This window comes from Mesocricetus auratus, unplaced genomic scaffold (genome assembly GCF_017639785.1).
Source record: "Mesocricetus auratus isolate SY011 unplaced genomic scaffold, BCM_Maur_2.0 Super-Scaffold_100007, whole genome shotgun sequence".
NCBI lineage: Eukaryota > Metazoa > Chordata > Mammalia > Rodentia > Cricetidae > Mesocricetus > Mesocricetus auratus.
Window position 1 is genome coordinate 33,098,909 of NW_024429191.1, and position 21,734 is coordinate 33,120,642.

At 49.0% G+C, this 21,734-nt stretch overlaps 2 long non-coding RNA genes across 6 annotated transcripts in view; both read right to left on the reverse strand.

Moving 5' to 3' along the window:
• The window catches only part of LOC106020934, a 72,668-nt gene that overhangs the window by 12,288 nt on the left and 38,646 nt on the right, over nt 1-21,734 (reverse strand). Inside the window, exons 4-6 of one of the 5 annotated variants that reach the window (XR_005878211.1) lie at nt 21,510-21,549; nt 16,199-16,336; nt 3,769-3,785 (exon numbers count right to left, since the gene is read on the reverse strand). This is a non-coding gene — a long non-coding RNA (uncharacterized LOC106020934). Of the gene's footprint in view, nt 1-3,768; nt 3,786-9,522; nt 9,751-12,866; nt 13,162-16,198; nt 16,337-21,509; nt 21,550-21,734 lie in introns of those variants that run through there. The other 4 variants (XR_005878209.1, XR_005878207.1, XR_005878210.1 and 1 more) reach the window with 4 other exon arrangements.
• LOC121141333 lies at nt 1,453-2,663 on the reverse strand. Its single transcript, XR_005878214.1, has 2 exons — nt 2,137-2,663; nt 1,453-1,684 (listed from the first exon to the last, which is right to left on the reverse strand). It is a non-coding gene; the product is annotated as an uncharacterized LOC121141333 (long non-coding RNA).

Here is a 21,734-nt window from a genome sequence, read left to right on the forward strand (position 1 = left end):
CATCACTGCACTGTCCAGGGCAACAAGAGATTCATATACACCATTCCTTCCTTCTGTGCCCCACCCTTTTTCCCCCTCTCTTCCTTCTGCAGGGTCTCATGTAGCCTAGACTGGCCTCCAGTTTGCTATGTAGCTAAGAATGGCCTTGAGCTACTGATCTTCCCAAGTGCTAGGGTTACAGGCATGGGACACCATACCTGGTTTATGCAGGGTTGGAGTTTGAACCCGGGACTTTATGCACGATAGGGAAGCATTCTACAACCTGAGCTACACCCTCAGCTCATGTGCTATTTGTTTATCTGTCTACCAATTGTGTATATACAGGTAGGGCCCACACTTCTGCTATCACATGTCAGAACAATTGTGTGAGTTGATTCTATGGACCACGTGTGTTACTGGGAATGGAACCCAGATCATCAGGCATGGTGGCAAGCCCCTTTACTTGCTGAGCCCTGCTTATTTCCTATGATGAAAAATTATATGCATAAAAACATACAAAGCGTATATTCATAACCATAAGGCAAATCTCTATGTAGCCACCACCCAGAGCAGGAGCGGAGCCTCCAGGGACTGACCTCTAAAACCCTCCACTTGCTCCCATTTATCACAGCCCTGGCTCTCCACTGTGACGCCGACGTTCATTTCTGTCCTTTGCGTGCTTGCTTTTCACAGTGCAGTGATGCCAGGGATAAACTTTTTGGAGAAAAAATTTACTGTATAGATTTTGTTGATCATTCCCTTAGTAAGAGACAATGATCATTACAGTGTTATATGATGGAATGGTTACTACATGTCTCTGTGGTTCCTGTTGTTACTGCACGGTTAATCTGGTCTCTTTTGTTGTCCACAGACATTTGGGTTATCTTCTGTATGTTTACTTGTCTTTTGAGACAAGGTCTCATGTAGCCTAAGCTGACTTTAAACTCAGGATACACTCCTGCCTGGCTGTTAACTCATTTTTAAATTTTTTTTTTTTTGGTTTTTCCAGACAGGGTTACTCTGTGGCTTTGGAGGTTGTCCTGGAACTAGGTCTTGTAGACCCGGCTGGCCTTGAACTCACAGAGATCCACCTGCTTCTGCCTCCCAAGTGCTGGAATTAAAGGTAAACAATTCAAAATAGTTTAGGAAGTTCCTGAAATTGACCAGAAACCCTAGGCCCATCCCTGCCAGAGTAAGCAATAAACACCAAGAGTCTGCCTCAGAGGGAAGAAAGTTGAGCAACAGCCAACCACTGCCATCCGCATGGAGCTTCCTGAAAGAGGGTTAGACCAGCGGAACCACCTGGAGAGCACATTCTTCAGCCTGCTGAGCTTCCTGCAAGCTGTGCAGTGCGCACCAGGTTTCAGCTTTATGAGCTATCACCCATGCTGGGGTGGGCTTTGGTGACGCAGCTGTGGATGGCCGTGCACATCAGGGTTAGACAGCAGCAAGAGAAGATTCTGAGTGGGGATCTGGGATGATAAGGTATTTTTATTTTCATCTTAAAATTTTTTCTTTGCATTTATTTATTTTTTGGTAGGAGGCAGGGGAACGTGTCACAGCATATATGTGGAGGTCAGAAGACAAGCTGTGGGGATCAGTTTTCTCCTACCACGTAGGTACCAGGTACAGAAATTATCATAATTATCATCAGGCTTGGTGGCAGGTGCTTTTACCCAGTGAGCCATCTCACCAGCCCCAACTCCTAAAAAAAAAAACAAGACTTAAAAAAAGTTTGTATGTGTGTCCGTGTGTGTTCGTGTGTGTATGTAGCCACAGAGCCCAGAAGGGAATGCCAGATGCCTTGGAGCTGGAGTCACAGGTGGTTACCCACAGTGGGTGGTGAGAAGGAACTCAAGTCCTCTGTGTGAGCAGCAAGCGCTCCTAACCACTGAGCAACCCTCTTAGGCCCCTCATCTTCACTTCTAATCTAGAAAATGTCCCTCAGAGAGACGGTGCTCTAACTCCGCAGTGTTGTCTGCCTCCTCCTATGATCTGACTTTCTACCATCGGAACCCTTTGGCCTGGCTGGTCCTGGCCCCTGTGTCCCCCACAGACTGGCACCCTCTATGGCAGCCTTCTCTCTGCGCAGCACACTGGTGGCGCAGTTGGGTGGGGGTGGGAAGAAATTCAGAAGAGGAAGTGGAAACCAGATACCAGAGCCACAGCGAAGCTGGCCCTCCAAGCCGCGTGTGAACTGCGCACTCTGTGGAGGACCGTGTGAGACCCCTGGGGAACCTGTCGGGGGCGTGCCCAGGTCACCCGGCTGAGGTTCCCCAGGCGTACATCGCATGCGCAGTCTTCACCTCAATCCCCTTGTGTCACAACACTGAGTCACAGAGCCAGAGGCCTTGAGTGCTATCGGTACTGGGCAGTGGCTGACAGCATGGGATCTGGACCTGTCTAAACTGAGATTAAAGTGTGATTTATTAGTGGTGTGACTCTGGGTTAGTCCTGGCTTTCCTCAGCCTCGGTTTCCGTATAAAAGAGGGCCGACAGGGCTACTGTAACATGTAGAAGGAGCCTAGCAGAGCACGGCCAGCACAGGGGAAGAGTGAGCAGAAAATGGAAACTATCATGGAGTTCGCGATGGAACCTGGGACAGTGAGGGTGGAGGGCTTGTCCTGGCCAACGGTGTCGGTCAGGCGCTGCGAGAGGACCCAGGTGGACTCTGAAACTCGCTCAGCCAGGCAGTGCGCCCCCCCCCCGCTCGTCCACCTTCGTTCAGAACCCTGTCCCTCTCCACGGGGTTCTGAAGGGCAATGATTTCAGACGAGGAACCTCTCTGCATGTAGAAACACCGGCCCGCCCCTGGCTTGCCTTCAGGAGGCTGCACGGGCGGGTGGCAGCTGTGACAGCCAATGGGCAATGGAGATTGTTGCTAGGGTCACTGTGAACCTTATTTGGCGACATGGAACTGACCCTGTGTTCACCTCTGAGAACCCTGAGAAACGCCAACCACAGCTGTGAAATATGAACATCTCAAAACCACAGCTGCATTTCCTCTGAGAAAAGATTCGGCTCTCCCCCTTTCCTTCCCTTCTCTCCCTGGATGCCGGGAAGCCATGCGAATCTCAGGACAGAAAAGCCTGTTGCCTGCTGCAGGCTCATACTGAGCAGGCACAAGGACAAGAAGGCAGAAACCACTACACGGCAGGCAGCTCTCAAGTCCAGACCCTGCCAGGACCCAGCTTCCCTGGTCTCCACGGCAGCTGCTCCTCCATACCCTCCCCACCGCCCTCCACCACAAACACACCCAAAGGGCCTGCTCCTGGCCACACTTCCGGCAGCCTTAGGAAGCCTGCTGGTGTGAGGAGGATGAGGGGGATGCAGGCAGCCAGGAGGCAGGGAGGAAGTGGGCCTGCCCTGTGGGCCCTCACCATCTGCACTGGCCACATCGCTTCAGACCAGCCAGGCAGCCCACAGCTCAAACGGTTGGCAGTTTCGGTTTGTCACCTCTGGTACAACTTGCAGCTTAACATTAAATGAAGCTATTGTACCACCCCAGACAAGCGAGAGGGAAGGTGGGCTGACACCCACAGGTCCCTCACTTTGGCACAGGTTTGTGTGTTTGGGACCTGTGCTTACATTCATCTCAATGGCTTCTCACGGTTCTGGCTACTGTAACAACAGCGCGCGCGCGCGCGCACACACACACACGTGCTGTAATAAAAAATTATTTTTTACAAAGCCAGTCATGTTCCCAACTTTTGGCTCCTAATCCACCGGATGAAAGAGGCTTTTCTTTCCTGGCGCTTCTGGAGTTGGGTGTCCTTGTGTATATGGGACGGGCTGTGTGACGCCGGCTGTACAGAAAAGGGGGCAAAGACAGGGCTATGTTAGGTGTGCCTCAGGTGGCCTACCCCTGCTACTAAGCCTAGCAACCTGTCGTACTGGAGACCGTCCAAGTGTTCCATGAGCTGGGGCTGGGAACTGGGACTGCAGATCTGGGGTGCTTATCACCACCAGCCTCAAGGCAGGGCGTTCAGAGGGCCTGGGGAGGCGTGCAGACACTGAAGGGCCAGGCACGTATCTGAGTGTGTACTTGCTGCATCTGAGGTACTGTTATCCCACACTTTGGGGACACAATATAAGTCACACAGACTGAGTCTGGGCCTCAAAGATGTGTAGCTCAATGGAAGAGGCAGACATTAGCCATTGTACCATGAAGATAGCTGACAAATTCAGGGTTAGGAAAGGGTGAAGTTTCAGGGGTGTGTAGGCTTGGGGGGTTTGGGGCTGCTCTCCCTCACCGAATTCTCTCCGGTATTCTAATTTCTCCAGGAAATCTGTTGCCTGCACGAAGGCTGACCTGCTGGAACCATCCAGTGTGTGTACACTGGAACCATGTGTAGGGGTGGGGTTAGAGAAGAGAGCCCAGGGTTTCTGATCTTTGACCCTGGTTACATTGCATAAGCACCTTCTTCCTCAGGGGGAGGTCCCCCCCCAGGCACTGTTGGAAAGCACGAAGAGTGTCTGCACATGAAGACCTGCTATGTATGGACTGACCTCCTGCCCTCAGTGAGCAGGCCTCTTTCTCCCTCGGGGACTCTCCCTGTGGAAAAGAAGCCCTGGTGCCTCTGAGGGATGGGAGGCTCTGATTTCCAGTTTCATTTTCCAGTTTCGATTTAGAAGCAGCTTTGCCAGCTTGCTACTTGCCCTGGTCTCCAGGGCTTTGGAGAAGCTGTAGAGAGAGAAGGAAGCTGTTCAGCCAGCACCCTGTCTGGGGGCTCCTCGAGAGCAGGCAGGGGCAGGACTCCGCATGGGGATGCTAGGAAGCTGCAGATTCCTGGTCTCTGAGGTGGGGTCCTTCAGGGATTCTCTCTTGGTCTACACGAAGGCAGTCTGAGGGCATCAAGACAGCTGGAGCAAGCATATCGACGTAGCCTGAACCAGCTCCATGGCACTTTCTAGTACAACTGTTCGTGAAAGGGGGTCTGTCTATTCAGCACCCCATCCTTCCCTGCCTGACCCTTGACCCTCTGCGTGAGGAAGCACCTCCTTCATGGTGGAGTCCAGGCAGGCTATGGGAGTAAAAGGCAGCCCTTTACACAATGGTGGATAAAAATGGTACTTTTTAGGGTTTCAGGAAGCTTCTTCCTCCTGCCTCAGTTTCCTTTTCAGCTGCTAAAACACAGTGGGGAGCATTAGGAACAGAAACAAGTTCAGAAGTTACTGTTCAAGACTGTCAAGTCTCTTTCCTCTGCCCATTGTCATTTACTTGAAATTCTTAGTCTGACTCTGACTTGCATCTTCTCCCCATACCGTGTTTGAGAACGTATCGGGTGGGTCACCCTTGCACCCTTGCCCTGGTTTGAGAGAGCAGGTGGACAGGTCCCCAGCCAGCCTGGCAGATGTAAGGGTCCCTAATCTCTAGGGCAAATTTATTCTTTGGGTGCTTCTAGTATCGGCCTTTGATCAATCATTAATCAAAGTTGCAATAAAAAGATAATCCTCTCAGAACTGGGCTGTAAAGCTCCTGGCTGCAAGGTTAAATAAAGCCTTCTTTGGAGGCCTCCCAGTCAAAAGAGAAGGGCCACATATCTTCGGCTGCCCAAGAAGACAAACAAAGGCTCTGTCTGTTCTGGGTGGGCATACACTTCACTTCTGTCACTGGCTGTTACATCGTTTTTTATCTTTCTCTACTGATGAAGTGAGAGATGTCTTGAATCCTAGACCAGGTGGCCAAGCAGAGGAAAGGGTTCAAATGTGAGCTTGGGTTACTGCCCCAATGGTATGTGATAAGTGCTGTCTTACTGGGTCAGATCTGTGGCAGTCGAGGGATAACAGAGCCCCATGGTGGAGGAGCTGCCAGAGGGGTCAGAGACTCTGCAGCTCATTTCGTATGCAGAGGCTGGCCTGCCCCTTGAGAAGGGAGGTCCTGCTCCCTGAGGGGCTGGAGAAGCAAGATCTAGTCAGGGATAGTGCAAGGCTCAGCACCATGTCCCAGAAGCAAGTGCTTCAAGGCAGAGGCTGGAGGACCCTGAGCAGCTGACACAGGAGCTCCAGAGAGCTGTCTTTCAGCATCCGTAAGGGCACAAGAGGCCCTCCTCTGTCTATCCCTTCCCACATGTGCCTGGACTGGCCCGCTCTGCAAGCAGTTTTAGACACAGCAAAGAAATGGGCATTTTCAGAGAAGCACGGCCCAGGATATGAGTAGAAATCATAGAAGAGCAAAATCAGCCAGAAGAAATCTCTCAAGATATCACTGACATCCAGAATAATAGATCTAGTTCTGGGTGGTTCCAAGGGAGGAGGCAGCACTGTGGGGCAGTTGGGGGACAGGGTGAGGAATTCTTCCTTTAGGTTCAATAAGGCCTCTGAACACACACACACACACACACACACACACACACACACACACACACACACACACTCTCTCTCTCTCTCTCTCTCCCTCTCTCTCTCTCTCTCTCTCTCTCTCTCTCTCTCTCTCTCTCAGGAATAGAAAGATTCTGAATTTTTTTTTGTTTTGTTTTTTGAGACAGGGTTTCTCTGTATTGTTTTGGAGGCTGTCCTGGAACTCACTCTGTAGACCAGGCTGGCCTCGAACTCACAGAGATCCGCCTGCCTCTGCCTCCCGAGTGCTGGGATTAAAGGCGTGCACCACCAACGCCCGGCTAGATTCTGAAATTTTAACAATGGGTATGTTTAGTGATTGAGAATGATTTTAAGCCCTCTCACTGTGTTTATTAATAATTTCTAAAATCTAAAATAAACATTCCTTTTTGTGGTAAAATATAAAATATGTATCACTACATTACTCACTAGCCATGACAAAATATCAGACAAAGGCAACTTAAGGGAGAAAGGCAAATTTTGGCTCATAGTTTGAGGGGACCATCCTCATGAGAGGAAGGCACAGGTTTGAGGGCACCATCCTCATGAGGGGAAGGCACAGGTTTGAGGGACCATCCTCATGAGAGGAAGGCACAGGTTTGAGGGCACCATCCTCATGAGGGGAAGGCACAGGTTTGAGGGCACCATCCTCATGAGGGGAAGGCACAGGTTTGAGGGTACCATCCTCATGAGGGGAAGGCACAGGTTTGAGGGCACCATCCTCATGAGGGGAAGGCACAGGTTTGAGGGCACCATCCTCATGAGGGGAAGGCACAGGTTTGAGGGCACCATTCTCATGAGGGGAAGGCGGGGAAGGTGGGGAAGGCGGGAAAGGCAGGGAAGGTGCAGCAATAGGAGCTTCAGGCAGCTTATTACTTTGCACCTACAGTCAGGAAGCAGAAAGAGACGCATCCCCGTGTTCAGCTCTCTGTATTTTCATTAGTCAGCCTAGGATCCCCCCTCCATGGGATTTAGGGTGGATGTACTTGCCTTAATAAACCAAATATAGAAAGTGCTTCACAGCTCAGAGGGTTGCTTTCCTCATGACTAAATCCCATCAAGTTGACAACCAAGATAACCGTCATAGAAGCTGTAATCCTGTGTGTTGTTTGAGACAGGTTTAACTAGTGCAGGCTGGTCTAGAACTCCCTAGGTAGCTCAGAATTATCCTGCCTCCACCTCCCAAGAGCAGGCATCTGCTTGGTCATTATAACCATTCAAGAGTATGGTTTACACATAGCCATCTTTAGAACTTTTCCACAACACTAACTGGAACTCCTATACACAGTAATCATGAGCTCCCCACTTTGCCTTCTAGTCCTGGCAACCACCCTTCTACTTTCCGTCTTTATGAAGATGACTCTCCTAAGTAGCTCACATTAGTGGCATGATAAAAAATGTGTCCTTTAGCGTCTGGCTTGTTTTACTTGGTGTAAGGTCTTCAGGGTGTTCATGCTCAGAAAACATAACTGAAAACATACTGACTCAGATTTCCAACCAGAGCCCAAGGAGTGCGGGCAACTTCAGGGAGGGAAACTTCAGGACTTTCCTTCCTACCACCTACAGACCGGATCCAGCAAAGGACACCACAGCCTTGGGATCTTTTTTACTGACTCTTCAATAACTGAAAAAGATAAAATTCATACGGGAACTGAAAATCAAATGCTTCACTGAGAGCCTGATGGAACTTTGTTGCCCATGTCTGTTTCCAGAACTTATTCTTCCTCCTAAAAACAATGTGGTTACCCAGTCTCAAACAAAACAACAACAACAAATAAACAACAACTTGGTATACACCACTAAAATGGTCGTAATCACTTTCCATCGCCCTTGCAAAAAAGAGTAAGTTCCTGGCACTAGGAAGTAGAACACATAGTCTTTCTGATGCCCTAACACCAAAAAACAAAACTACAAAACAGTGGGAGTTGGGTGTGTAAGCTCTTGACTGTCATGTGACCCACTCCTCGGCCAGTCCCACGTATTTATGCAAGCTGTTGACTTTGTATGACTTTTGTTTCATTAACTGTCAGTTCATTGTCCACTAGATTGAAGTACTGAATCTTCGGAGGGAAACTGTGTACTTCATCACAAGGTTCATCTTTTTCCCTGCTGCCTCAGGCATCAGACTTATTTGGTCTGTCCACTCTTCGTCAGTGGCATGTGTTGTCTGCGCCCTTTGGCTGGGGTAAACAATGCTGCTATGAGCACAGGTGACTAGATGTACTTGGATCTTAATGGTTCTCCAAAGGGCTGGGTGCTAAATGCTTGGTCACTGGCCTAAGGCACCACTGAGAGGCGACGAGAAATTAAGTGGGGATCTAATGGAAGAAAGATCACGGGGATGTATATGCCCATGAAGATGTTGGGACTCTGGCTACTCTTCTTTCTCTGTCTGCTTCCCCAAGGACATAAGCAACTTTCTTCATCCCATGACCATGGGCTGAAGCCTCCGAAACCCTGAGCCGAATGTTCTTCTTCTTTAGGTTGATTACCTCAGGTGTTTTGTTACAGTGATGGCAAGCTGCCAAATATAACAAAAAACATCTTCAGCCCTTACTTTCATTTCTTTTGGCTACACTGATAGAAGCAGAGGTGCTGGACTCTATGGTGGTCATTATTATTATTATTACTATAATATAAGGTACTAGATACTGTGGTAGTCTGAATGAGATCACCCCCCCAATAGGCTCATATATTTGAATGTTTGGTTCCAAGTTGGTGGTCTGTTTAAGTAAGACTAGGAGTGTAGTTGCTTCTTTTTTACTCTTTGGTTCTTTGTTCTTTACTCTTTGGGGGCCCACTACTCAGCTCCCGAATAAATTACACAGAGAATTAATTCTTTCTCATGAATGCCTGTCCTTAGCTTGGCTTGTTTCTTGACAGCTTTTCTTAAATTATCCCGTTTCCCTTTTGCCTCTGGGATTTTACTTTTCTCTATTTCTGTATACCTTTCTTTACTTCCTACTCTGTGTCTGGCTGTGTGGTTGTGTGGCTGGCCCCTTCTTTTCTTGATCCTAGATCTGTCCCTGCCCCCCCCCTGCCAATTTCTTCTCTCTGCCTGCCAGCCCCGCCTATCCTTTCTCCTGCCTAGCTGTTGGCCTTTCAGCTCTTTATTAGATGAATCAGGTGTTTTAGACAGGCAAAGCTGTAATACAGCTTCATAGAGTTAAACAAATGCAACATAAAGAATGCAACACACCTTTCTGTCATTGAACAAATATTCCACAGCATAAACAGATGTGACACATCTTTAACTAATATTCTACAACAAAGGAGCGTGACCTTGTCACTGGGATTGGGCTTAGGTTTCTGTGTCTCTCTCTCCCTTCCTCCAATTTGCGGATAGGATATAACTGTCAGCTGCCGCTCCAGTGCCATGCCGGCATGCTTCTGTCTTGCTTCCTGCCTTGGTTATGGTGTCTCTTCACAGCACTAGAACATGATGAAGACAGACACAAACTAAGGGTCTTAGTGATTCTCCCTTCCATATACTCCCCCCTGCTGACTCTCCATGGTAGCCTCCCTGACTCTTTCCTCTTCCAAGTTCCAGGTCTTTCTGCCCCTTCCCACCCCTCTTTATCACCCACTGTCACCCTCTCTTGCTCTCCTTAAGACCTGTCATTGTGCTTTCCATCATGGCCACACCATTCTACATTCTCATTAACATGCACAAGACGTCCTATTTCTTGCCGGGCGTTGGTGGCGCACGCCTTGAGGTAGAGGCAGGTGGATTTTTGGTTTTTTGAGACAGGGTTTAGGGTTTCTCTGTATTGTCTTGGAACCTGTTCTGGAAATCACTCTGTACTCCAGGCTGGTCTCAAACTCAAAGAGATCCACTTGCCTCTGCCTCCCGAGTGCTGAGATTAAAGGCATGCGCCACCACCGCCCAGCTATAATGGAAAATTGTAATAAAGTCCACAAAAGCCTGGATAAAGAAAGTCAGGTACTTATTGGGGGATCACTCACAAATGACAAAGCAAGGTAGATAACCACCGAGGTCTTCTGCTGTTAACTGCTGGATGTTGCCATCCACCTTCCGACCACCACCCAAGAGAGTGCGGACGCTTCTCCCAGTCCACATGTAGCCTCTGAGGCCTGCCCCAAAGGGTCTGGAACCTCAAAGACTATTGGCTGACAGAATTCCCACAACAGTGGGTCTGTATCTGTGGGACATAGCATGAGGCAGAGGCCAGAGTGATTCTGTGACCCAGCCTCTAACATGTCAATTTGTGCCTCAAGGAAGAGAAGGCAGTCCCTGTCCTCCAAGGGCACGTGGAGAGAGAACCCTGAGTTCCAGGCACTGTGGTGAGCTCCAGTGGGGTGTTTGGAGCCTTCCTTGTGTCTGAGGGGCCTCTGTGCACACCTTGTCCAGACACCTGCATCCCAGCCTTGGTCCTGGGGGCAATAGATGAGCTCCTGACTAACCAGAGCTACCATGGAGCCCACACAAAGCAGCCAGCTTGACCCTACCTAGCTCTTGTCTATGTATGGACCAAGTTACCATGGGAGTAAGGGAGTACCCTGACGTCCCTGGGAAGAGGTTACAGTTCACAGGCCATGGGAGGTGAGTATAGATGACAACGAGGATCCAATCAGGGCAGCATGTCATCAGAAACCACACTATGTGTTCTCACTTTGAGTGCTGCAGAAGTCAGAGGCCTGGGGGTGAAGGAGAGATTGAGAAGGTCTCAGAACCAGGGAATGGAAGAGGCCATTCCAGATGAGGGAAGCAGCTGGGACCCACACGGGAGAGCCCCATCAGCTGATCTGGTATCCAGCACAAAGGCCACAAGCAGCAGGCCTCTCTCAGTCTCTGGATCACATGCTCTGCTGTCCCCAGCCTGACCATAACCTCAGACATGAGCTGGGACCCATTCATGCTAACATAGAAATGGGAAGTACCTGGCATGGCGCCCTCTACTTCCTCTGCACGATTGCCTGAGGCTCCATAAGGACCAGCAAGGGGTCATTTTTGTGGTCAGGAAATGTCTGTGGTAGCTGTGGATGCCTCAAGCCACCCCCCCCCCCCAGCCCTTCTGAAGTGGAGGTCACATTCCTGAAATCTTCAACTGTTGCTTCTTTCTAGGAGGGGCATCTAGTCGGGAGTGAGGATCGCCTTTCTCAATTCTGTGGGATTCTCTCTAACCCAGGGGTAGGGTAGGAGACCCACACAGGGCAGAGGGCACGCACTTCTGGTTTAGTTGGGTGGTTTTCAACCGTGGCTGCACACTGGAGTTATCTAAGGACTTTCAGAAATATGCTCAGATCATGGCTGGGGATGTAGCTCAGCTGGGAGAGTGGTTGCTGGGCAAGCGCCAAACCCTGGGTTTCATTCCTCAACACTGCAGAGAACTGGGCGTGGTGGCTTACACCTGTGACACCAGCACTTGGAAAGTGGAGGCAGGAGGATCAGGAGTTCTAGGTCAATGTTGGCAATATAGTAAGTTTGAAGGCTAACCTGGGCTACATATGACCCTGTCTCAAAAAGGAAGAGAGATGTGCTCATATCCAGATATTTCAACATATTATTTCCAGAGAATTCTAAATGGCTACTAGCATACAAAAAGGTATTCAACTACATTAGTCACCAGGGAAATGCAAATTAAAACCACATTGTGATTATGATACCACTGCACACCCACTAGACCAGGAAACGAGAAAAAAATCAGAAAATATCAACTGTTGGCAAAGACATGATGAACTCTCTGCACACACAGCTGTGGGGACTATGATTCCACTTCCAGGCATGTAGGCAACAGAAACATACATGCCCCCGACGGCCACACCAGAACATTCGACCTCTCAGCTGTAGATGATCAGATAAACTGAGGGATGGAGTCACTGAGAGCAACTTGTGGTTTAAGATTGAACAAAGCAGCCGGGTGTGGTGGTTCATGCCTTTTAATCCCAGCACTCAGGAGGCAAAGGCAGATAGATCTCTGTGAGTTCATATCCAGTCTGGGTTACACAGTGAGGCCCTGTCCAAAAATTAAAACAATTTTTTGAACAAGTCATAACAATTCTAGGCAACAACTTGGATGAGTCACCTCACAAACTTGTCACTGAGTAGAAGGAACCAGAAACAAAGGACAGTCACTGTTTGAGTAGTGACTTATCTATTATGGTGTTTTTTTTTTTTTTGAGGTAGATCTAAGGAGCCTAGGCTGACCTCGAATTCTCTATGCAGTACTTTTTCCTGTTATATATTATTCTGACCAGCTGGGTAGTGGTGACGCAAGCCTTTAATCCCATTACTAGGAAGGCAGAGGCAGGTGGATTTCTGGAGTTCGAGGCCAGCCTGGTTTATAGTGATCTTCCTGCTCCTAGCTCCCCAGCGCTGGGACTGGGGTGGGGGAGCAGTTGAATCCAGCTGTGACTATTAACATGCCCACTGTATCCAGCTGCGGCTCCATAAACATGCCTGGTTTCCATTCAGACCACAGTTATTAGTGGTAAGAAGGGTTACTGGTGATACTATTCATCTCAATGCTAGTTACTTAGGCAGAGTTCATTTGAGGAAATAAGATCGATCAATCTGTCTATCTATGTAATGTATATATATCTGCCTTGTGTTTTATTTATGTCATCCTTTAATACAAACTTTGTATTTATTTATTTTAATTCACATCAATCTCTTTGGAATCTTTGAGGTCAGAGAGAGATCCAGGCACCAGGAGTTTCAAATACACTGGAGAAGCAGATCCACTGAGATGCCTCAAGTCAGAGCTCAGAAGATGGCTCAGCAGGTAAGAGCGCTTCCTGCCCCTGCAGAGGACCCGGGTTTGACTGCTCGTGACTCCAGTTCCAGGGGATCCGAGGCACTCTTTTAGATTCCACGGGAGCCTGCACACACACGGTATACATGAACACACACATACACAGAAATAAGAAAAATTCCTTTGTTTTACATTTAGCTTTGCAAGGGGAATGCATGCTAGGTAGGGCACATATGTGGAAGTTATAGGATAATTTGAGGGAATGGTTTTCCCCTTCCACCATGTAGGTCCTGGGGACTGAACTCAGGTAGTCTGGCTTAGTGGCAAGTGCCTCATCTGCTGAGCCATCCCATTGGCCCTGACAAATAGAAAGGTTTTTAAAGGTCTCCAGCGGTCCTGATGAAAGGCACTTGCAGCAGAGTGCAGTGCATTGGTGCGGTGCGGTGGAGATGCAGGCGGAAGAGGTGTTGCAGCTGCTGCTGCAGTGTGTTTCTTCCATGGCAGTGTCTGCTGAAAGCAGTTGCACCAGGTGAAATGGCGTGTATTGGGAACATGGCAGGCCTCACCCACTCTGCCCAGGGAAAGGGATCACTCACAGCTTTAAGCCACTCAGAGAGGTGGCAACTGGGCTTCCCTAGGGCAGGAGTGTTGCTGAGGCTCTGACAACCTTAGCGGAGGGAAGAGGAAGGCTGACTCAGGGCGTCTGTGTTTATGGGTCAAAGCCAGCTCTCCCGGGCCATGCCTCTTGGCCTCTGTGTCCAGTTTAGAAACTCGCAACATCTTGCTGAGGATCTCATTGGGTTTGGTTTTTTTTTTTTTTTTTTTTTGGGTTTTTGGAGACAGGGTTTCTCTGTGGCTTTGGAGGCTGGCCTGGAACTAGCTCTTGCAGACCAGGCTGGTCTCGAACTCACAGAGATCCGCCTGCCTCTGCCTCCCAAGTGCTGGGATTAAAGGCGTGCGCCACCAACGCCTGGCTGGGTTTGGTTTTAAGAGCATAGCTGAGAACTTTCTGAACATTCCATGAGGTTGGTGGTAGTCTCCCAAAGATGGCTGGCTTCTAGTATATACTGTGGTCAAACTACAGGCAGCTTAAACATGATGAGACAGGACACAGGCTCACACACAGGTATTTTGCCTACCTGAACCCCATCTGTCTCTCTGGAAACATAGCCAGTGAACCTCCTGCTCTGCTCAGGTTCCAAGCCTTGGGGTCTCTTACATGCACAGTGAGAGGGCTGAACTAAAAGCTGGGTCTTGCAGTAGTGCCTCTGGCCTGCCTGTCAGGGTTCAGTTCACATAGTGAACTGGAAGGGGCTTGAGGCTTCCTTGCTTCTACTAGACAGGGATGCTGGGTGTGGTGTGTGTCCTTGGATGGATGCACTTGACCAAAGGACTCAGAGTGGCGTGGGATGCAAGAGAATAAATTAAGCTGATAGAAGCTATGTCACTCAAGGGTTGAAATGGCCCTTCCTGGAGGTGGGAGACGTGTGGCTCTAGCAGGAGTGGTGGACTGAATCTCGCCATGAGGCTGCACCATCCCACCTCCTCTGGTTCTGGTCCCCTCCCTGTGAGATGGGAATGATGGTCCAGGCCTTTTCTTCTGCTTCTTCTTCTGAAGCATAGCACTGGAGTGTGTGTGTGTGTGTGTGTGTGTGTGTGTGTGTGTGCGCGCGCGTGTGGCATAAAAAGGCCTGACCCCTGAGGCTTTGTCTTCAATGCCCCTGACTGGCATCTCATTCATCCGAATGTCATCTCATCTCCTGTCTATAAAATATCACAATGGCAACTCCTGCTGACCAGTGTGACACTACCCTTCCTGTTGCTGTTAATCGCCTCCTTCCTTGTAGTTCTGAGGTATTGTATTACAAATACTGGTGCCCATGTACATAGACTTACTTAAGCTAAATTAACAACACAATGACTTAGCTTTTAGCCTGACCATCTAGTAAATCTTTAGCTTCATTGATGGTTGCTTTATTTTACTTATTTTGTTTTTTTTTTTTTTTTTGAGACAGGGTTTCTCTGTGTAGTTCTGGCTGTCCAGGAACTAGGCTGGCCTCAAACTCATAGAGATCCACCTGCCTCTGCCTCTGCCCCGAGTGCTGGGATTAAAGGTGTGTGCCGCCACCACTGGGCTCATTGTTGGTGGTCTTTTTATTTTTTATTTTTTTTGGCTTTTTGAGACAGGATTTCTCTGTGTTGTTTTGGAGCCTGTCCTGGAACCCACTCTGTAGATCAGGCTGGTCTCGAACTCACAGAGACCTTCCTCCTGCCTCTGCCTCCCGAGTGCTGAGATTAAAGGCGTGCGCCATCAACACCTGGCTCATTGTTGGTGTTTAATAGTCTCATTTTTTAAATTTCCAAATTATACTTTGTGTGTGCATGTGGTTGGAAGTCAGAGGACAACTTCCGGGGGTTGGTCCTCTCCTCCTGAGCCTAGGGATGCAACTCAGGCCATGAGGTGTGGCGGCCAGTGCCTTCCCCTGGGTCATCTCAGCAGTCCTGCCTTCCTGACTCAGCTGCCACCTAGAGAGTTTCTCCTCTGTCCAGATGAGGCAGGAGAATAATTGATCAAATAGCATCTCCAGCTTCTCTCTTTTGAAAGTAAAGCATACCTCAATTCACCGTTGCTTCTTGTTTTGACATTTGGGGCTTAAAACTACCTTTATAGTAGTTACCACCAAAGCCAGACCTCAGTAGACTTTGAAAAACTTGTTTTAGCCGGGCATTGGTGGCGCATGCCTTTAATCCCAGCACTCGGGAGGCAGAGGCAGGCGGATCTCTGTGAGTTCGAGGCCAGCCTGGTCTACAGAGCGAGTTCCAGGACAGCCTCCGAAGCCACAGAGAAACCCTGTCTCGAAAAACCAAAAAAAAAAAAAAAAAAGAAAGAAAAAGAAAAACTTGTTTTACTTGAGCCCTGTATGCTTTATGCCTTGTGAAATGTAAATGGGGGCTGGAGAGATGGTTCAGGGGTAAAGAGACACACATACACACACCCCACACACAAAATACATCTTTGAAAGCACAATAATAGGTTGCAGAGCCCTGAGCAACAGTGGCCAGAGTGACTACGACCACAGCACTGGTCACGGCTCAGCTCCATTTTGTTCTCACAGGGCACGGACCATTCCACCCCAAAGCCACAGCCACTGGCACACACCTACCTGTACTAGAAAACAACACAGACACAGGTCAGCACCAGGCCCTCCTGTTGTCCACTCTAAGAAGCATTTATGAGGGCTGTAGAGATGGCTCTGTGACAAAGCTCCTGTCAACAAGTCATCAGCATTGACTCCAGAGACCTACACGGTAGAAGGAAAGAGCTTACTTGCACAGGTTGTCCTGTGACCTCCCCCTGAAGGGCACTGCACTGCATGGGCGCACCCCTCCAACTAAAAAACTAAAAACATTAAAAAGCACCATTTGTGACATTTCCTTTTTATGCTTTTAGGAACTGACTGTCAAGAAGAGGTTCTCAACTATATTTTATTTGCTTTTTCTTTCTCTAGAGGTATGTGTGATTCAAAGGACTATGAGGATTAAAGAAAATAATAAGGGCAGACTGGAGGCTGTGACAAGGTGGTGAGAGTTCAGGGAGTATCTGTGCAGACAAATGGCAGTCTGGACTCAAAGGTGGGGACAGGGGAGCTGGGATGCTCCTCCAGAGTCAGTTGTGATGGTTGGCAAGGCACTTGCCTTCCTGGTCCCTAGCAGGTCCTCGAGCTAGCAACGGCCCATGACCCTTTCTGAGCAGAATTGATCCAGCATCACAGAGGCTGGGTGGGTCCACCTGAGGGACTTCTCATAGGAAGCCTAGGGGAATCCCACCGGACACCGTCTGGATGTCCCCCAAGACATCCAACTTCACCTTGTAAACCCAGCAAGGATTTGCTCTCCAGGAAGTTAGCAACACCTCCCCTCCCCCCCACCTCCACACTGGCACTATTGGTATTTTCCAACCTGTCTCATAAATTCTGAAAGTCACTGTCCAGTCTCTCTCCTGGTTTCTCTTCATTTACCTGCTTATTTTCTTCTCCACATTCTCTAGTGAGATGTCACTAACAAGGTCCCCTCCACTGTCCCTGGTACAATTAAAAGCTAGGACTTGGAGAGCAGCAGCCACCTCTGTGTAATAAAGCTCAGGTAGAACTCCTAGGACACAAGGCTCAGCTGGAGAACCGTTTATTCTTATGTTAGATGCAAATCAGAAAATGTTTTGTATAGGTCAGAGTCTCGGCAGGAAGCAGGCACACCCCTTCCCTCCACCCCAGGGACAGGAGAGTTTAAGGAAGGGCCTGTTTATAAAGAGGGGAGGGTAGGCAGCATTGAGAGACATCCAAAGGGAAGGCGAACAGCCAGCAACAACACAGAAGAAAGCTGTGGCCAGGAACCCTGCATTCCCCAGGAACTGCAGGAGCGTGCTGCTGGAGGGAGCTCTGGCACCGCTAGCTAGCATGGGAGGGAGCCCCCAGGATCACTCTGCTCCTCTCTGTACACAGGAAGGTTGAAGGCTTCCACCTGGCTGATCTTGGGCAGTGTGGAGAAGGGCAGAGAGGCGACAGGAACAGGCCTGGGTGGGGTAGCAACCAAAGACGGCACCCAGCTTAGTCATCATCTTAAAACACAAGTTGTGAGCTGCTCTTTCTGCCCCTTTCTTCCCTTCAGCATCCTCACCACAGGTCCACAGGACCGAGAAGTAAGAGACAGGAAGCCACAACACAGGTGTCAAGAATTCAGCACAGGACCGGAGATAAGGCGCTGTGGGTAAAGCACTTGTTACCCCCAAGACTGGAGAACCTGGGTTCAATCCCTGAAAACCACATAAACGTGGAAGAGGAAAACCGACTCCACATGGTTTTCCTTCGATTTCTACACAAGTGCCATGGCATAAGTGCCCATATAAACACAGCATGTACTCATATACAATAATAAGAAAAAGGATTCTAGCCTAGGGTTGGGGCCACTATCATGGAGAGGCAGCCACCTCTACTTGGCTTAGTACTTCAAAGGTAAGCATGTATATTCGTGAAGGCAGCTGAGTTAACATAAGGCTCAGCATGGCCATTTTATCAAAGGGCTAGGAGCATGACACACAGTTTAGCTGCATCCATGTAAGCAGATGTGGCAGGGCTTCCAGTTACACACGCTAGGCTATTCATACAGATGAGACCCTTTCTCTGCTAAAGGGCCACAAAAATGCCACTCTAGAAATCAAATGGGCTGGGTGCTGGTGGCACAGGTCTTTAAACCGGGCACTTGGGAGGCAGAGGCAGGTGGATCTCTGAGTTCAAGGTCAGCTTGGTCTACGGAGTGAGTTCTGGGACAGCCAAGGCTACACAGAGAAATACTGTCTCAAAAGAGCCAAAAAAAAAAAAAAAAGAAAGAAAAGAAAAGAAACACCCAAAAAACCCAACAACAACCAACAAACAAACCCAATAAACCCAAACCCAAAACAACAACTGCCACCCAAAACCAAAACCCCACAAATGGCACAAAACCCTGGAAAGCAGGGAACAGAGAAGGAAACATGAATGGCTGAGTGACTTCCACAGACCCTGGAAGGAGGAAGAATGGGAAACGATGGCTGCCAAGAGGGAAGCAGAAGGGTATGCCTGCAGAGGGGAAGCCTCTGCGCCCCCAGAGCCTTGGAGGAGCTGGGACTTGTGGCTGGTGGGGCATGGAAGCTGGGGACTCCCATCCTATGCCCTGCCCAGATGGCAGCAGAGAAAAGAGGTGCCGAGAGGGCAGAAGAAAGCGGAATGAAAACGGGTAGAAGGTTCAGTGTGAACTGAACACACCATAGTAAGACTTGACTTCCGGGCTGAGGAGATGGTTCGGTGGTTAAAGCCCTTGCCAATCGAATGTGAGGACAAGAGCCTGGATTGCTAAAAATCCGAGTAAGTGAGCTCTGGGCTTGATTGAGAGACTGGATCAGTGGTGACCGTGGAAGCGTGATTGAGGATGATTCCTTATGTTTTGAGACAGGGTTTCTCTGTGTAGTCCTGACTGTCCTGGAACTCACTCTGTAGACAAGACTTTCTTTCCTGGGATTAAAGGTGTGTACCACCGCTGCCTCTCCTGGATGGGGACGAAATGGTGCTGAAGACGGGGAAGGAGCCAGGACCTGAAGCATGTGGCTTTTCTCTGACGGACCAGAGCCAGGCTCAGCAGTTGTAGAAGGCAGACACTCATCACCCGAAGTGCTGACAGACTAGCCTTAGGTCAACAGCTCTTCTACCAGGGCCAATGGTCAGGTGTGGAACGGAACAGGCTAGCTGGGGCTGGAGCAGGTCTAGAGGGCTTTTCCTAATTGTGGGCCTTCCAGTACCTCTCCCGCCTGCCTAGAGCTCAGCCTAGAGCTCTACCCAAGGGGCTATTCAGCTGGCTCGCTTGCCCAAGTCAAATGTACTACAGCTCAAACAGTGTTTAAATTTTTATTTAATGTTGAGTATAGTGTGTAAAAGGATAAAAGTATCACACATGGAAGTCAGAGATCACAATTGTGTGTAGAGTTGGTTCTCTCCTTCCACCTTTATGTAGGTCTAGGAGATTGAACTCGGGTCTCTAGGCTTCCATCATCAGATGGTAGGCACCTTTACACACCCAGACATCTTGCCACCCCGGCTGCACTAAAAACAAAATACATAAAAAAACATAAATTTTAAAAAATATGTCATTATTGCAGTAGTATGCTTTGTAGAAAACAAGGAAATACTGAAATGCCTTGTAATTCTCTTAGCCTTCCCCCAAAACAAAACAGAACATCAAGGCTTCTGCAGAGTCCTCCAGGTCCATGTGTTGCGAACACACGTTTTTGGAGTGCTCCACACATGAGAGTCTGAGCTGCAGCCTTGGAGGTGTTCCTTTCACAGGCCGAGGCAGGTCACATTGTCCTGTTCCCAGGTTGGCTAAGAGACTGCTCATTTTCAAGTTCCCAGGATGCAAAGCTACTGTCTCTGTGATGTAAAGTTTTTCTATTTATTCAAAACCAATCTATCCCAATATACTGCCAGGTATAGTGGTATACACCCATAATCCCAGCGCTTGAGGGATGGAGGCAGGAAGGTCAAGAGTTACAAGTCAGCACTGACGACACAGTGAGTCCAAAGCTAGCCTGGGCCACAGGACAACCTGTCTTAAAAACAGCCAGCTGGAAATCATGGCGCATGGCTTTAGTCACAGTATCAGGAGGCAGAGGCAGCAGATCTCTGTGAGTTCTAAGCTGGCTTGGTCTACAGGGTGAGTTTCAGGCCAGCCAGGGCAGATTGTGAGACCTTGCCTTGAAACATAACAAACCAAAACTACATATATGCCTTTCTCTATAAACATGATGTGCAAGTCACTCTGATGCTTGACACACCCTTGAAACGATGTACAAACTCTAAATAACTCCTTTCCTGTTTTAGAATTACTTATTTACTTAGTGTGTATTTGAGTGGGGGGGGCACACATGTGCCAGCTGAGTGTGGGAGGCCAGAAGACAACTGTGGAGTGGGTTCTCTCCTACTACCATGTGGGTCTTGGGGACCAAACTCAGGTCTTCAGGCTTGGTGGAAAGCACCGTTACTAAGCAATCTAAAAGGCTCCTGGATGACTTCTTGATGATGTTTCCTTTACAAACACCTTTGTACATTCCCTTTTCCCTAGATAGCGTTATTCCTTAGTTCTGTAAAGCCAATTGCTTGGTCCAATGCTGTCTACAGTTTTAAAGTTGTCTCTCACTAGTCACATCAACAGCCTCCCACCTCAGCAGCACCTCCCCCCATATCTACAGTACACTTTGGAATAGACATGCTGCCTACATCAACTAGCCAGGGAATATTTTCATTTTGTCATTTAGACTGAGATTCAGCAGGAAATCAGAGGAACCACATGCTGGGGTAGGCATGATTTTAGTAAATTCTTGGTCTAGAACGAAACCGTTCAGAGCCTTCCTTCACTTCAGAGCACAGTGAAGGAGCTCTGGAGAGAGCTGGAAAGGGAAGGTCGTTGGTGGTGGAGCAGGGAGGCTGTGTGGCGTCCCCAGACATTTTTCCCATGCCGTGTCTTGAACAGTCTGTCACTCTGAAGTCACTGGCTCTGTGGAACCCAGGTGACTGGAGGGTGGGGTCATCCTCAGTGAGCCCCGCCCTATTGGCTGCTGCCTCCTTCTTGTCATGATATTGCATGGGACCCATGCAAGATGGGGCCATCTGGTCTTGGGCATCCTGCCTCTGGGAAAAATGGGCCAAAATGAAATGTTTTCCCTTTTATAGATTATCCAGTCTCAGGTGTTCCATTGTAGCAACAGAAAACTGACTAATGGTCTAATGCTCAAGACCTCACATTGCCTCTGAAATTATGGAACTGTCCCCTAGTCCCAGGGTTCACTCTCTGCCCATGAAATCAGCACCAGCCCCCTGGGACTTCCTGGGCTACTTTCCAAAACTTTCAGTATGGGAAATCCCAAGCTAGCCACAGCGCTACTGCCCTCACCTTCATGCTGCTCTCGTCTAGCGGCTGCACACTCTGGCACCTAGGAGAAGAAAGGGAAGTGAGCAGTGAGCACGGGGCTACACGGCGAATGCTACAGACGCATCTGGGGCAAGTTCTCCAAGAGTCGCTGAGGTGTGGGCCAGAGCATGCACACTGAGACAGACCCACGGCTCCCACCCAAGGCCCATTTCCTTGTCACTCAGCCTTGAATACTTGTAAACTGGG